This window comes from Aphelocoma coerulescens, chromosome 11, assembly GCF_041296385.1.
Source record: "Aphelocoma coerulescens isolate FSJ_1873_10779 chromosome 11, UR_Acoe_1.0, whole genome shotgun sequence".
Taxonomy (NCBI): Eukaryota; Metazoa; Chordata; class Aves; order Passeriformes; family Corvidae; genus Aphelocoma; species Aphelocoma coerulescens.
Window position 1 is genome coordinate 17,975,793 of NC_091025.1, and position 16,511 is coordinate 17,992,303.

At 41.7% G+C, this 16,511-nt stretch overlaps 1 protein-coding gene across 2 annotated transcripts in view; it reads right to left on the reverse strand.

The window, feature by feature from the left end:
- Positions 1-11,708, reverse strand: part of CDH8 (cadherin 8) — a 361,598-nt gene extending 349,890 nt beyond the window's left edge. The window contains exon 1 of one of the 2 annotated variants that reach the window (XM_069026620.1): positions 11,558-11,708. The gene's annotated coding sequence lies outside the window, so the exon portion shown is untranslated. Of the gene's footprint in view, positions 1-11,501 lie in introns of both variants that reach the window. The other variant, XM_069026617.1, reaches the window with a different exon arrangement.
- Between the last annotated feature and the right edge of the window lie 4,803 nt (positions 11,709-16,511).

Below are 16,511 nucleotides of genomic sequence, written 5' to 3' on the forward strand. Positions count from 1 at the left end.
TTTCTACTCATGTTTAAAGGTAAGAAATGGCCAATTGCACAGGCAGAAGCTATATAGCATTAAACAGCTGGTAGAAATTCTGCTTTAGGTGAAGTCATAATTAATTCATCCAACAGAATCAGTTTTGCTGCCCTTGTCTTCAGTTATCACATGATTAATTACCCAACTTACAAATATTTATACTCAACATTTCTCTACTACTGTTATGGGTGCAAAGCTAAGGATGAGAGCCAGAAACAACAAAATTCCCGTTTACAGGAAATTATTGGCTCAATCCAGACAACACAACTACAGACACCTGCAGGCCATGGTTTATTTTTGAGATGGGCTTCTCTTACCATAGTTATTAAATCCTTCCTAACACCAACCTGCTGCAGCTGTTATTTTTTGGAACACCCATAGGTACATTCAAAATATTTGCCAACCATTATCATAGAATCTTTGCATCAGTTGCCTTTCAGGGCCCAAACCCACACAATTGGCAAGACAAATATTCATTTAGTTCCCACAGTTTAGCACTTAACCAGATGCTTTAAACCCAGCACATTTCTTTACAATATTCAGGGCGTGTGTGTCCCCTTCAGATATCTTCCTGCATATATAAACCACCAAATAACCTTCAACAGCCTCCTTCAAGCCCAGAGTTTCTTCAGAGCATAATATTAAAACTGTTTTTTTCCACAGTGAGAAAATTGCTTGTGAAAATAAAACCAAAGGACTCTAAGCTAAATAGGCAGCTCATTATTACTGCAGGGACAGAAAGCACAGTGTGGATATCTTTTTAAAGGTATTCCTCCAGGAGGCATGAAATACATCAGGTAATTTCAGAGCAAATCTGTCACAGATCTAGATTTCACAGGACTACAAAATCTGGTTTGTAAGATCTCCACTGAGAGCACAAATGCAAACAACAGAGCAGATTTGTAACTGATGCGGACCTGCATCTAAATTTGGCCACTCAAATTATACCAACAAAATCCTGATTTGAACATAAATACATCCAAACCCACATCATATACAAAACAAAGTTCAATAATGAGGTGCCCTTCACAAGCTTTTAGTGTCCCTAATTTAATTTTTGATACAAGCCACATTATTTTTTCTGAGAACCTATAATATGCCTAACTCCATGCCTTAATGATATCTAAATATTTCTCTCTCAAACCACCAGTGAATTAAGGTCTTCTAATAAAAGACATGGGACAAAGGCTTTGTTGTTTGGAGCAGAGAATTACAAGAGTAATGAATAAAATGTGAATAACTAAGTAAAAGTTTTAAATGAAATGTTACACATAAATGAGATATTGGTTTTCTCTTTTTTACTTTTTGGGTCAAGTCCTCCAGTGTTTCCCTTACTGCTACTTTATGAAACAATTACAGGTTTTAGCATTTCATTCTTCATAACTCTGCCTAAAATCAGAAATTACATGAACAACGCTACTTAGAGTGAATAAATTTCTTGCATAGTAATTGTGTTTTACAACTGGCATTGTCTGAAGGACAAGAGCAATAGGCAAAGCACCTTTGAATCAAGTCATTTTCAGTGTGTTTATGTTCTAAGCATGGAGGAAATGCCTTCACAAACATGTGGTAACTTACCCAAGCTCTTGTCTGACAGACAGGAACAGTATAAACTATCAGACTGAAGGCATTTCTGTTACACCAGCTTGACAAAAATCACACAATGTTACCTCTGTTACCAAATGCAAAGCACTCAGTCACCAGTCTGTGAGATTATTTGGGAAGGCAGCACTATGGAAGAAGGAGGTCAAGTACTTAGATACCTTCTGGGAACATAATCTATCCTAAGCTAATTTTCCCTTAAGATCACAAACATGGTATCCTACTGGGTTTCCTAGGCAGGGAATTTGGACAACACCCTCAGGCACAGGGTGGGATCGTTGGGGTGTCTGTGCAGGGCCAGGAGCTGGACTGGACAACCCTTGTGGGTCCCTTCCAATTTAGGATATTCTATACTTGAGGACAAGGAAAATGAAGTTTGAGATTCTGGGAAGTCAACTTGACCTCTCAAAAAAGTATCCCCAAGCACATGCTGTCCTGAGGAGGATTTACTCTGCCAGGAATTCAGAAGATGGTGCTGAGGACAAGCAAATGTTTCCTCTGTCAAGGGACAGGACCCGCAGTATAACAGACCTCAGACCCAAAAATATTATAAAGGATTATTTAATCCAATTAATTCTCATCATGATAATCAGGCTTATAATTTAGGTGGTTTTAAAATATTTTATCCTAACAATTACTCCACTCCAGCATCGATTCACTGCGTCAATGAGTGATTACAGAAATTAACCTCTTCACAAGATGCACATGCAGAAATATTGTAGAGAAAGTTGGCATTTTAAAAACTTATGACTAATTTTACTTTTCAGATGAAGCATAACAAAACTGCCATCAAAGGCTAAGAACATATGTTATTTGATGTTTTAGATGAATCATGTTATGCACTAGATGTTCTGAAGTCTTATTTTTAAGAGTATCATCAGAGTGAAAGCTCTTAATACACTGCTTTAGTCTGTCAAGATCCCTAATACCTGCAGCCAGACGAGCTGATACGCCCAAGGTAGCTCTTCCTTGTTCACACACAGAGCATGGTAATGAGTGCATGAAGAACTGGCAGCCATAAGGTGCCCCCTGCGAAATGTTCCTCTAAAGTCTGATTATCTCAGGGCCCAGACACAGTTAATGATGTCAGTGCCACGGCACGGGGCCTCGGGCAGCCGCCTGCAAGGTCACTCTGCAGCGCTTTGTTTGCCACGTCTGCCTTTGTTACCACCTTTAAGCACAAATGACTGCCCAGTATGGACAGGCTGCTGCAGCCCCCACTAAAAGCCACTAAATGGGAAATCACAAAATGCAACAATCCTTACACCTGCGAACGTCCAGCACCTCCGTGGTGCTCTCTAAAAATTAAAATGTTACTTTTAGCATTACTGTAAAAGCAAGGAATAAATACGTGATGCAGAGATCACTTGAAATTGCACCTCCCTGAAAAGGGTAACCCCTAACCCTAAGAATAAGTTTGCAGACTGACAGTCTAACAACATTGTACTGGGGTTGTGTGGAAAGGTTCTGGTACTGGCAGGGCTTCTTCCATGAAAAGCTGCTGGAAGCTTCTCCCAGGTCTGGCAGAGCCAGTCCCAGGTGGCTCCAGGACACACAAGGTTGGGCCCATCAGCAGCAGTGACAGCACCTCTGGGTGAGATTTAAGAAGAGGGAGGAAATCCTGCAGAACTGCTGAAGTGAGAACACAGAAGAAGAAAAGCTCTGCAGACCCCCAGGGCAGGGCAGAAGGAGGGCCAGGAGCTGCTCCAGGAGCTGCAGCTGAGGTTCCCCTGAGCCCGGGTGCAGCCCAGGGAGAGGCAGCTGTGCCCCTGCAGCCCCTGGGGTCCAGGATGGATCAGAGATCCCCCTGCAGCCCCTGGGGTCCAGAATGGATCAGAGATCCCCCTGCAGCCCCTGGAGGGCCTCACACAGGAGCAGGGGGTGTCTGAAGGAGGCTGTGACTTCCTGGGAATTTCATACTGGAGCAGCTCCTGGCAGGGACCTGCAGACCCATGGAGAGACAAGCCCACACAAGTGCAGGTTTGCTGGCAGGACCTGTGACCCCAGGAGGGACCCGTGCTGGGGCAGCCTGGTCCTGAAAGACTGCAGTCCGTGGCATAGAGTCCTGCAGCCCACAGGAAGGACTCTGGAGAAGTTCCTGGAGGACCATCTGCTGCTGGGGCAGGGACAGGTCTCCTCTGCATGAGGAAGGAGCAGCAGGGATGATGAACTGACCATATTCCCCCTCTCCCTGCCCCACTGTACCACAGCTGGGTACACAGAAATGAGACACTTGGGGGGCTTTCAGGCCCATCAGTGATTCAAGGCTCATAAAAAAAAAAAAAAAAAAGGCACCATTGTAATAATTTAGTTTTGAAAAGGGAGGAGAAAAATGGAAGTAGCAATAGAGAGCAGAGAATTAGGACTGAGGAAGTACTGAAACAGCTGCAGTGGGGATGAGCAGTGGGACCTTACCAGGACAGCACACTCTGGACAAATGTTTCATGTTTGGTTCAGAGCCAATACAGATTTTTCCACCCCCAAGTATTCAAGGAAAGAACTGATATTCAACAGAGCAAACTCCTACATGTTCTTAGAAGCAGATGCAAACTCAAGAAGTGAGGGTAGAGAAGAAGAAAAGTTAGGTGGATAACAATTTTGTTTTAGTGGAATTACATTCTTGTAACACCTTTTTTTAACATGTTCAAAAACTTTTGGTGACTAGCATTCTTAGTGGTCACTTATCTATCTAGCAGGTCCTATTCTCTCAAAGATTTTTGATGGCTGTCTAATAAGAGTGATCTGAACATTCTCAAAATTCACAAATATACAAACTTAGGCCCATTTCTTTTTAATGGAACTGCAGCACATTCTTCATTTAAGTCCTATTTCTGCATATCAAAGGATTCCAGAGCAAAACACACCCCAAACAAGTAGCCACAGCAGCCACTTGCTAGGATTGCAATCAGCACTAAACCAGTGTTTAACACCACCTGTACTTGCTGCCCCTGGGGCTATCAGTAAATAGCACCAGTGAAATATGTCACAACTAAACCAGGGGAGATTTCAAAATAGTTCTCAGAAGAAAAAAAAAATAAAACATAGATAGATATCCCACAAAAGAACTTGAAGCCAATTTGTTCAAACCACAGAAATCCAAGACAAAGAGAGAAGCCTGTAAAACTCTGGATAAATCTCACTAATTGGTTTACAAGTGTCAAAACAGCACGGAAAAGGAACAGCACAGAACCACTGTTTCAACTTCCACACGTGTTCCTATGCTCAGTGAAAGGATGAGGAGGTTTGCAGTCATGATGGCCCTGCTCACGTTTGAGACAAACTGCCAGACTCTGCTACCACCTAATGAAACCATAAAACAGTCAGGGCAGAGGTCGTGTTTGGTCTCTCGCTGGTAGCACAGCGAGGTCATTATAAAGAGCAACATCAAAGCATTTATCTTGCTATTACTCACTTGGACACTGTTTCTCCCAATCCTATCCCTTTGAAGAAGTGCTCTGTTAATTTTCAGGCACTCATAGTCCCAGATTAAACTCACTTCCAATCTCTTCTTCCCTTTTGACACATTAGGAAAGGGTGCATTTCCCTTTTTCTAGTGGTGGCAGCCAGCAGTCTGCTGCCATGCCTGGTTAAGTACCAGACTCCAGTGACCAGCAGCATGTGGGTTCAGATTTGCTGTGACACAGGACTTAATCCTCAGCAAAGTGTAACCAGAAGGCTCCTGATCACTTGATTTAGAAGATGGTAAGAATTTAACTTTGTTTTATTCTTATATGACTCCTACTCCTCTTAAGGGGTTAAGCTCATTCCATTTAAGTACCATTTTTCATATTTCATGTAACATGCTCCCAAGTTTGAGAAAACTGCACAGCTGAGTCTGCTATAAGAAGGTACCAATACAACACAAAAGAGAAAGGGAATGCAAGGGTAATATGGTTCAGATATGAGAGTTTACAGCTTAAGGATCCAAAGGGAAAATGCCACCATCAAAATCTAGAAACCACTTAAGGGGTTTGCACAAGGTGTGAAGAAAACAACATCCTTTATATGTACTAACAATTTTACATTGCAGATTTTCAACTGTGAGAATCTCTGCAGCAATAACAGAAACAAATGACAAAGTGACTGAAAAAAGGAAAGTTACATTTGTACTTCTGTTCCTTCCTACAAAAAGGAAGCCCCAAGAATTAAGGTAGAACTCTTATGGTAAGTAAATGGCACTAAGGTACTACACATTTAGAAATAAGCATTGAGCTGAGTCCCTCCACCAAGATGAGAGCATCAGAAGGAATCGCACAGCCAGGTGTTATGAAATACATGTATTGTATTGCATTATTTAGGTAATATATTGTTAGCCAGTCAAAGCATTTTTTTTGTTAGTCAAAACATGAATCCAAGTTAAAGCCAAACAATTCTGTAATACTTAATAGAGAGCCATTAACATCCTAGAAGCAGAATTCATTCCCCTACAAATCACCTCTGACCACCTGGTTTATAAGCCACAGCCTCTGAAATAAAGTAGAACATGGGTAAAGGGATATTTCTGTAGCTACCAAATTATTTGGAGTCGTAGTGCATACAAAATATAGTGTATTTATATATACACACCAACTTATTGGCATTGTATGTAAGGTTATTATGTTCACCAGAAGCTACTGCAAGGCCACCTCCACCAGAGCTTCTCAGTTTTAAAACGTGTTCTTGTGTTCAAGTGTGAGGAAACAGTAATTTAGCCTCCACCTACCCCAAAAAATTGTTTAATTTCTTTTTAATGTCTGTTTTTAAAATACAGACCTCTAAGTGTCTCCATCTGCAGACTGCAGCATCACTGTGCTTTATGCACCATCAGAATTTACTTCTTGTATCACAAATATTCCAGCAAAACACACAAATTTGTAATAGTAAAAGCAAAACTCATGTGAAGGAAGACTTTGTACAAACCATGAACAGGATCTGGGGGGCAGCACAGAGTCAGAGTCTTCCCATACAAACAAGGTTGTTCAATTTGGATATTCCCACCTCACGATTTCTGAGAGCAGGAGGAAAGAGCAGCATTTTGCCTATTTGTCCTGAAAAATAACTGAAGCCTGGTGTGCAAAGAGAATGAGAGAATGTCTAAATTCACCTGGTGTTAGACTAACAATTTGGAAAGCCTAATACACCTGATCAATTAGTGTGGGTATAGAGGAATAATAATGAGGGACAACATGAAGGAATTAAAAATCACCCTCACTCCTTCCAGCACTGAGGAAAAATGCCATTTTAAGGTAAAAATTCATACAAAAATATATATAAAAATGATAACAAATCGAGGTAAAGAAACGCTGTGAATTTTTCAAATATTGACCAGCAAATACTACAATTCTTAGTTACCAAAACATAGAATGCTCTTCCTTCTGAAGCTGCATTTGCATTGCACACAAAATTTGTCAGGAAAAAAATATGATTATGTACTGAATGGAAACAAAACTTTACCATTAAAGGACACAGCATGATTTCAGAATATTTGTCATTATGTGGATTTTTTAAATGACACACCCAGTTGTGCATTACCCTGTGTGAACACACAGAAACACACAGATGGCCTTCCTTCACAATCCAGAATTACTGAAGCACTGGAAAACAATCCCTGGGTTGGGTTTACTTGCAATTTAAGGAATTAGGGCTAAAAAAGCCAGAAGGAAATGTACTTTTAATTAATTACTAGCACTTTAAAGTACCTTAAATAGGTTAATTTGGGGAACTGAAGGAACTGTGGGTTTGTACAAGTAGCTAATCTATATTCTTAAAATCACTGATACCTTACTCCTTTACCTTGTATTAACGCAAAGATAACAAAATTAAACATTTATGTTTCTCTCTATGTAAAAGACATCCCACTCCCTTTAATAGGGCATAAAAAGCAATTAACCTTGAAGTGCATTAACGAAGTGTTGTATTTGAAACTGTGACAAAAAATGATTTCAGCCTGTTTTTCAGTACTACCTGTAAGGCTCATTATAATCAATGATTAAGGAAGTAATATTTTCAAAAAGCGAAAAAAAATATGTAATCAAGAGGTATAGCTTCCAAGTGTCCATGTAGATTAGTGCAGGGAATAAAGAGTGCATTTAAGTAAAAATAATAATAGTGCATTTAAAGAACTTATAAAAAGAGATTATTATTTCCTTGTTAAAGCCCCAAAATCTTGCATTAAATATCCACCTGCCTGTCATTGTACAAAACCAGCCTACCAACATTTGACTGTAGAAATGATTTTCAGGTGTGCCCAAGATCCCTTTGTGCCAGGACTGCTGCTTTCCCCGTTGGTGTGGCACAGCCAGAACAGTGGTTGCTGCTCCATTGCATCCACCACCCTGGCACAGCTTTACAACACATTGGCACTACGTAGTGCAGGAAAAGGTGCAAATCCCTGAGTGATTTCATCTTTCCAGCTGCCAAAACACAAACCCCAGAGGCTGCAGATTCCTCTCCTTTTAAGGCTTATGTTCAAACCTTGCACAAAGCAGCCACAACAACATATTAAAGGTAAACCCTGTATTCCATCACAGTTATGGAATTTTCTCACAAGCACGTAGCCAGGCATTAAAATCACACTTCCATTGACATCATAAGCGCTCGGGCTCTCTGAGTGACACGGAATGACTCCTCTGGGGCTGTTAGCACACGGATGGAAGTCTGAGAGACACTTCATTGACACTGAAACAGCTCCAGTGCCTGCAGTGTGATGGTAATGACTCCTCTGGGGCTGTTACTGTGTCACTAGAAATAATATGAAACCCTTCCACTGATGTTCCAAAAGCGCTTACACCGCTATCAGAAGTAAAGCCCCAGGAATGTAGTGATAAAAAATGGAATTATTAAGCTAAAAAAACCCTAAAAGCTCAAGTGCTGAAAGAAAACAAATTTTCAGTAAACCTGTCTGTTTCAGCTTCACTGAAACAAGTTCATACATAAAAATACTGCCAAAAACCCCAAAAAACATATCCACTCCTTCACAGGTAAGACATCAGCAGGCACAGATGAAAGGAGTGCCTAAAACTGTCCCCCATCCTGAAACTATAATGAAGGTATTGGCCCTTCATGAATTGTACTTATAATAAACTTTGCCTTTACAGTACTTCAGTACCAACAAAAAAGTTAATTAATGCTTATAACCTCTCAAGAAAAGTAATGAATGGTTAGGAGTCAAAATAAGTGATATTCAGTCTGTGGTATTTCATTATTTACTTGAACTGTTTGGAAAATACTTGTTAAAAAAATGTACATTCTGCAGTCATAACCTTCAAAAAATAATGCTCATGGGAGAGCTGCTAATGTATTGAATTTATTATCTGAGGTCACAAACTAATTATCAATCCATGGGTGATTTGCTGAACTAAAGTAACAAATCCAGTTAGTTTTCCCCAGTTACACATAACTGACAACAACTTAGAATTACAATACTATTATAAACCATGAACAAGGGGCTTTTTGTGTGTAGCCATTTTTAAAAAACAGCTTCATGTTTTTCTCTTTACAAACACTTCATGTATTCAATTTTTCTGTTGCAAAGCACCCCTCAAATAGATTCTCCAAGAACTGCTTTTGTGTTTTGTACAGGATCACAGACCCAGTCCTGAGAGCCCACATTCTATAACCTAGAAATCCACCAGGAAAAGTTTAGGAAAACTCACAACAGGCAACAAACACAAGCCAAAATTGCAATTAATTATAACTTAATTAAAAGCAACAGGAAGTTTATAGCACACACATATGTTGGTATGATGCAATACTTAGAAACCAACTTCCCCACAAGAAATAAATCCATCAAGACAGACTTTTCCCTGCAGCAGAAACTCAAGAAAGGAAAGAGGGGAGGGAAAAAAAACCCTCAAAGAACAAACCAAAACCAACAAAACACCAAACCAACCAACCAACAAAACTCCACTAGTACTAAAGGAATTATCAGCAAAGATTAGATTAGAAACCCAGCAGGTCCCTGCTCTTACCAAGAGCCTTCACTTGTGGGACAGGTGGGGTCTAAACAACTCACAAAAAAAAAACAGAGAGGGAAAATCAATTTGCAGTTTGTGGAAACAGGGCCTGCTTGAGATACTGAACATGTGTATTGCTCTGAGATTCACTGGGTACAAGAATCCACATATTGAGTAAATACTGTGATAGCTGAAGGGAAAGAGAAAGCCAGAGTTTCTAGATAGGTGTAAGGAAAAAAAAAATAACAAAAACATGGAGAAGCATTTCCCAACATCATCAGAATGGAAGGAGGAAAAGAAGGATTGCAGCTGGCCAGCTCCATGGAGCCTTAAGGCACATTTATGGGCAGGAAACAAAAAAAATGCAAAATTCTGTGTTTCAGTAACTGAAAAATATTTTCCTTCTATTACTGATGAAAGAGCAGTATCAAGTATTTACACTGATGGGCCAAGTGAAAAGCTGCTGAAAAACCCATCACCAATTCAGCAAAGCAATTCATTAACAAGCCTGTGGGTCCAGTGAAGGATTTAAACACATGCTTAACTTTAACAGTCCCTAAACTCACAGAAACCAACATGACTTCAGTAGGTTACAAAAGAAAAAACAAGCTCCCTGAGAGGAGCAGGCCAGCTTCAGCACCAGCACACCTGCCCACAACACACAGCTCAGCTTTAAAATGTGCAATCAACTAAGAAACACAGTGGGAGCCACCTCTGACAAGCATATCCTTCTAGGCACCTAAACACATGGAGAAATCACTTGGAAACACAGCCTTTCCAGCACTGGGACCTCCCCAGCTCAGCCCTTGGAGCGCCACAGCAGTGCTTCTCCCAAAGATGGGAACATGGTGTTACCAGGGACAAGGCAGGGCCAGCACTGCCACAGTCAGGATTGCCCGTGGAATTCACCACCCCCTCTCCCAAAAACCCCAGCCAAAGGAACGCCAGCTCACGTCACTGTGGCCTTTGCAGTGAAGGGGCAGAGAACAGCACACTCCCCCTCTGACTGCAGCTTCCCAGGCTGGACCCATCCCAAGCTGACCCATTGTCAGAGACTGAAATATTATATTTTATGACTTAAACATTTTCTTAAAGGACTTTTAAAACTGTATTGCAAAAGCTGCAGAGAAGACTACTGCACCCCGAATGGGGCCCTGAGTGAGGCCTGACACTGCTCGATGATGAAGATAAGATGAAGTAACATCTCGGGGCTGGGGACATTCACTGAGCACAGGCTTAACACCTCCAAGATGAGGACCACAGCCCCGGGGCTATCAGCTGCCAGGCTCCCACAGACCCCCACACCAAGGGGTGGGAGGAGAGGCTTTGGGTGTCTTGGAAAAGCCTCTGGTGCAGTGACTGCCCATCCTCCACTGTGCAGAGCCCAGCTGAGGGGTCCTCACCGGGGGGGAGGAAGCTTATCCACAGCAGAAGGGGTGACATGGCCCATCACAGGGGCTCCCCAAAGGGGTCCCCAGACCCTGCACCAGAGGTGATGCAACAGACCCTCAGTGTTGCAAGGGACAGTGTGTCAAGCCAGCCCCTGCAAGGGAGGCACGTGGGCATTCCCAGCTGGCCCAAAGTGTATCTCAATCCATGGGATTCTGCACTCTTTGGTGTGTGGCAGTGTGGGGTGTGGGGGCAGAGATGGGGGACCCTCACCCCCAGCAGACCAGATGGAGAGGAGCAACGAGACGTTGTTGGGACCCTTGAATGGGTGATGTGCTTCCACCTAACCCCTGTCACCTCTCCCTGTTCCCCCACACCCACTTCTTTTTTCTATTTCTTTCTCTCTTTTCTCTTCCCTTCTCTTTGCCTCTTTTACTCTTAAATAAAATACATCCATTTTTTGGCAAAAACATCTAACCTCATTTAGTTTTAATCTCATTTCTGGGGATATTTTGAACCTTCTAAGTTCTTTCCGGTTTACGCACAGAGACTTACCTTGCTTTGCTTTTCTAGGTTTAAACTGGATCATAACACCCATCCCTCTGCCTCACCTGGAGCCTGGACAGGGAGTCCCAGGAAGAGGTGCTGTAATATCATATGTCCCCACCAGCATGTGTCTTCCAGAGGGTCCCAAGCAGAGCTACAAAGCAACACTACTCCACGTGCACTCCCACTACACGACAAAAACACAAGGAGCTCTTCCCCTCCTTTTCTGAGCTGTTTTAAATAGCACCCAGGAAGGAGAGCAGCTTTACCTCCCACCCTCACACCAATCAGGCCGTGCTAACACAGAGCAGCTGAGTGTGCCCTGGCTTTAACCATCCCCTGCCCTGATGGATCTGGGCTCATACAGCACCTGTGGCACTTTGCTGCAGGCAGCTCCTCACTTGCCTGGGAGAAACTGCTCCAGGTTCCAGCTCTGCCGAGGGAAAACCATCTCCAGGTGATTCTCCAGTGCAATTTGGCAGGGATGGGGCACACCTGTCCCCTGGGTGAGCTGTGCTCTGTTCTCTGTGAGGTGGCTGCTTCGTGGCCTTGTCCTTGCTGAAGTTTAAAGCCAGACCTCTGATTTGGGATGTCATTTGTACAGGGAAGTGATGGGGAAACTTGTTTGGTCAAGTATTTTGTGTTTAATGAAGCTCTGGATGTAGACTTAGAGATAGAATTGGTTTCCTGGGAAAAGAGAAGAGAGATCTCAGACTCTCCATTTTTAACTAGAAAAGTTGGATTTTCAGAGTAAATTCTAAACTTGTTGTATTCTCTCCTTGAGTATGAAATGATACACTTTTAAATGCTCAGAAGCTGTCTTAAAATGAGTGAGTTGTTCTCTATTAGATCCATGGGAAATATTAATGGTTTAATACTTTAGAGACTTGAAAATTAGAAAATTGGGAAAAAAAATAAATGTTTTTGTTGCTGGCATCATTAATGTTGATGGAATAGAAGAGGTTATATTTCTTTTGATGCTCCATACTTGGGTATGCACTGGCTGCTGCTTGGGTAATACAAATTTATTCCCTGTTGTTTGGTGTCATAAACTGGACCCTTCACTATCACTGCTCTGCTGTGGGTAAATTTTAACTTGACATTCCCCACCAGGTCATTACAAACTGCCAGATATTTGTTATGTTTACCAGTGTATGCCTTGTATAATCTTCACACTGGCTTTAGATGGGTTTTGAAGGGGGTAATTTATTTATTATTATTTTAAACATGGATGTAGCTCTGTGGGTTGCATTTGATAGCAGGTGTTATCTTAAAGAAAATGTCATGATAATAAAGCAGTTGTGTGGCAACAGTGAACTTAGCATATTTAATGAATGTAATCTATAAAAGTCTTGTAGGGATATAGGTTGTATGTTGCCGGAGATATACTAATCTGAAATAATTATAATTATAATAATCTGATATAATAAACTGAAATAATCAGTTGCAGTTACACAGTGGTAAAAAATTTCCAGCTTTAAATAAATTAGTTTCATGTTTCAGCACTGCCTGGTCTTCCTCCATGTATGCTAGGACATGGAATATTAACCCTGTGACATTTTAAATAGAAACTCTTGCTTGTAGCTTTCATTCATCTGTTTGGTAATGCTGCCATAGCAGAATATCTGAAAGTGAAAAAGCTTCACATTAAAATGCTTAGGTTGTTAGAACAAGAATCTGCTGAAGAAACTTGATTATTTCTTCATACTGTCAACCTCACCTGATATTTTTATTTTTATCCTGCACCAGTTTCTTGTAGAGTTTGGAGTTTTATTTAAGATGGCAACACCAGTGTCCTGTTAATTCAGGGCAGCTCCTTTCTGCTCTTGCTGCAATTCTTCCACAACTCTGCCTATTTATAGATATATATTTAATTTTCAGGCATAAAACAAGCTTGAACACAGCAGGTTAAGCAGCAGAATGATGCAAGCATTGGCAGGTTTAGAACTGTCATTGCAGTGTTTGCCATGCAGTGATGAAGACGTGCAGTCTCCCCAGCACAAGTCTGGGAGCCTCTGCCAGCTGGCTGCCTGCCCTCACCTCAGGGAATTGTAATAAATGATGCCTGAGCAAATGGGCACCATCTGGGTAAAGCTCAAGTGAGCTTGTCTGGACAAGGCTCCAGGGTCATGTAAATGAAATGGACTTTAATGTTAAGATGCATCTGTGAACAAACAATTCCTCATTCTATAAATCTGGCTGCGTCCAGTGCAGGTGCAGAGAGCTGGCAGTATTTATAGGCTACCTAGAATTTAGAGATTTTTAAAGATGCCCATTTTTTACATGTATAAACAGCCAACTCTGATACCCATCTTTCACTGCAGCACTGAAAACAGAAAGTCAGCCGTGAAAAGAAGGGGAAAGGGAAGGGAGCAGCCCCAGAAGTGATTTCTGCTGGGTTTATTCACACCTCTTGAATCTCTCTGACTTTTACCAGCACAAATCCCAGAGCTTTGCTGCAGTACTGGTACATTTGGTAGGACTTTCAGAGTTTTGAATGCAAAACACAAGTCCTGCACTTGCACTACCAGGTGAGCAGAAAGTGTATTTTCAGCAGCTGCAATGTAGTCCATGGTCCAAGGCCACATATTTTGAACTCCTTACTCTAGTTGATTCCAGACTTAGTTTTTCTTCTTCTGATTGTTGTTGTATGGCATTTTACTTTTCTCAAGCTGTTTGTGTTTTAACAAGCTACTGGAGGATTTGTATGTTTTTGATCTTTTTCACTTACATGGCTTTCAGAAGTTAGTTAATTATTTTTGAATTTAAAATAATGTGTGATTCTTGGCATGTTCAGTTACTTTCCTGTTATATTTTTCTCCACTCTGTGCTTGATGGTAAATGCCCTTTTGAAAGAACTCCTGAGTACATCTGTGCATCCCATGTCAGTTTGGGAATCTTGGCTCTTTAGCTGTAGTTCTGACTCCCTGGATGACATTTTTTCTATGCAAAGCCGTTAGTCCTGGCACAAAATTTCACTAATGTGAGTATTTTTGTTTTTAAATTTTCTCTTTATGCATAAATATGTTGTATATGCCAGTGCTGCATGGTTCTGAAACAACACCCCCAAAACTTCATCTGTATAGTGTTGAAATTTCATAAAACTCCACACAGTGAAGACAACTGTAAGTCAGTGTTGTCAATTATGGATGATTCAAGTATTACAGGCTTTCTTAAAGATATGAAAGAACTTTCAGTTCCTGGTTCACAGCTTCCTATTGAAACCCCTCTGACAGGTTCTGACAGCACAGTGACAGCCACGAGCAGCACTGCAGTTCCCAGCCCCTGTCACACACACACACACACCAGATGGATTTCTATTTGTGCTTTTTCCTTGTTTTGAAAGGACTTTACACCTGCACTGGAAGTTAGTTTTGTGTGTCTGCCCAGGAAGGGAGGACATTCTGTTTCTGCTGAGTGCTGCTAAGGTTTTTATCCCATGCACCCACTGCCTCAGCTGCCTTTGCAATGTGCTGCCCCTTTGTGTTTACAGGGGGCTCTGGGGGCTCACAGGCAGCGGCTCCCCCAGCTGGAACACCGGGGTCATCCTTTCCATGGAGCCAGTGGGAGCTGTGCTAAGCTGCTCAGCTGGAAGTCACTCTGCATCTTGCAGGAGACTGACTTAAAATCATTCCTCCCAGGGCAGCTGGGGTGAAGAATTTGTTTGGGAATTAAGCAGATGCCCCTCAAAACTATGCACTTCCTTTTAAAATCCAGTTGCCATAACAACTGTACAGCGCTTTTGCTCTCAAACAAAGCACTTTTTTTGTGTATTAGGAAGCTTGCACTCCAGGAGAGCAGCTGATTTACTTTCCCTGAGGAAATGCACCATATGACTTGCAAAATGTCAGGCACTGAAGAATACAAACTGGAGCTAAAACCACATTAGAAATAAAATAGCTTATATCTTCTCTGGGTTCTTAACTTTTTTTTTTTTTTTTTTCTTAATAAATGTGAAGTTTAAGTCAAAATTTAGCATTGACAGTATTGAGGCAGTGGCTCTGATAGATTGTGAACTATGAAAGGATTGAATGCCAGATCTTGGAACCCTCAGGCATCTGTAAATAACCATCACTGAGAAGCCTACAGCTGCCACATTTATGTTCTCTAGTAAGATGGTGCTGATTGGTAAATGCCATGTAATATGGAGCAGAGTACTGAGTACCAAGCTGCTGAATTCCAGATGTAATTGTTTAAGGATCAGGTTCTTGATCCACTGACAACTGGGTAAGAGTTGCAATGTTTTACCCTCCTCTACATTATTTGAGAGAATCTATTTACAAGAGCCTGAAGTGCCAGGGTAAGGGGGAATGGCTTCCCAGTGCCAGAGGGCAGGGCTGGATGGGATATTGGGCAGGAATTGTTCCCTGGGAGGGTGGGCAGGCCCTGGCACAGGGTGCCCAGAGCAGCTGGGGCTGCCCCTGGATCCCTGGCAGTGTCCAAGGTTGGACAAGGCTTGGAGCAGCCTGGGATATTCGAGGGAAAAAACCTTACAGGAGAAGTTTTCTTCTGGAAAGTAAATCAAACACCTGCCTACAATTGGTTAAAATTGCAAGACTTATCCTTCTCTTCTAGACTAGCTCCGATAGCTCCCCAGCTGAATGGACAGGGACCATGACAATTAGCATGGAAATGAGTAGATTCCAGCTTTGTGAACCTTAGCAGGTGATAGCAGAGGCTGGTGATGAGTTTCTTACATCATCACTGATACATGTCAGCACTTTCCTACACATGTAGTTTGCTTTGCACTTCCTCATTCTCCTCCAGTCACACTCTCTGCATAATTTGCACTTTCCTTTTGTACTTGGAGTGCTCCACTTCACTCTGTATTCACCACCAAGTATTTGCTTGACCAGGAAAAATAGATTTCCCACAGAGCTTTACTTCTGACAGGAGGCAGTAATCACGTTTCTGGAAAGCAAACAATGTCAGATAGTTTTGTCTGACAGAGTCTGAGCAGAATTAGACTCACGTGTATTATTTATAAAACAATATCCAGAAAGAACAAATGCAGAAAGT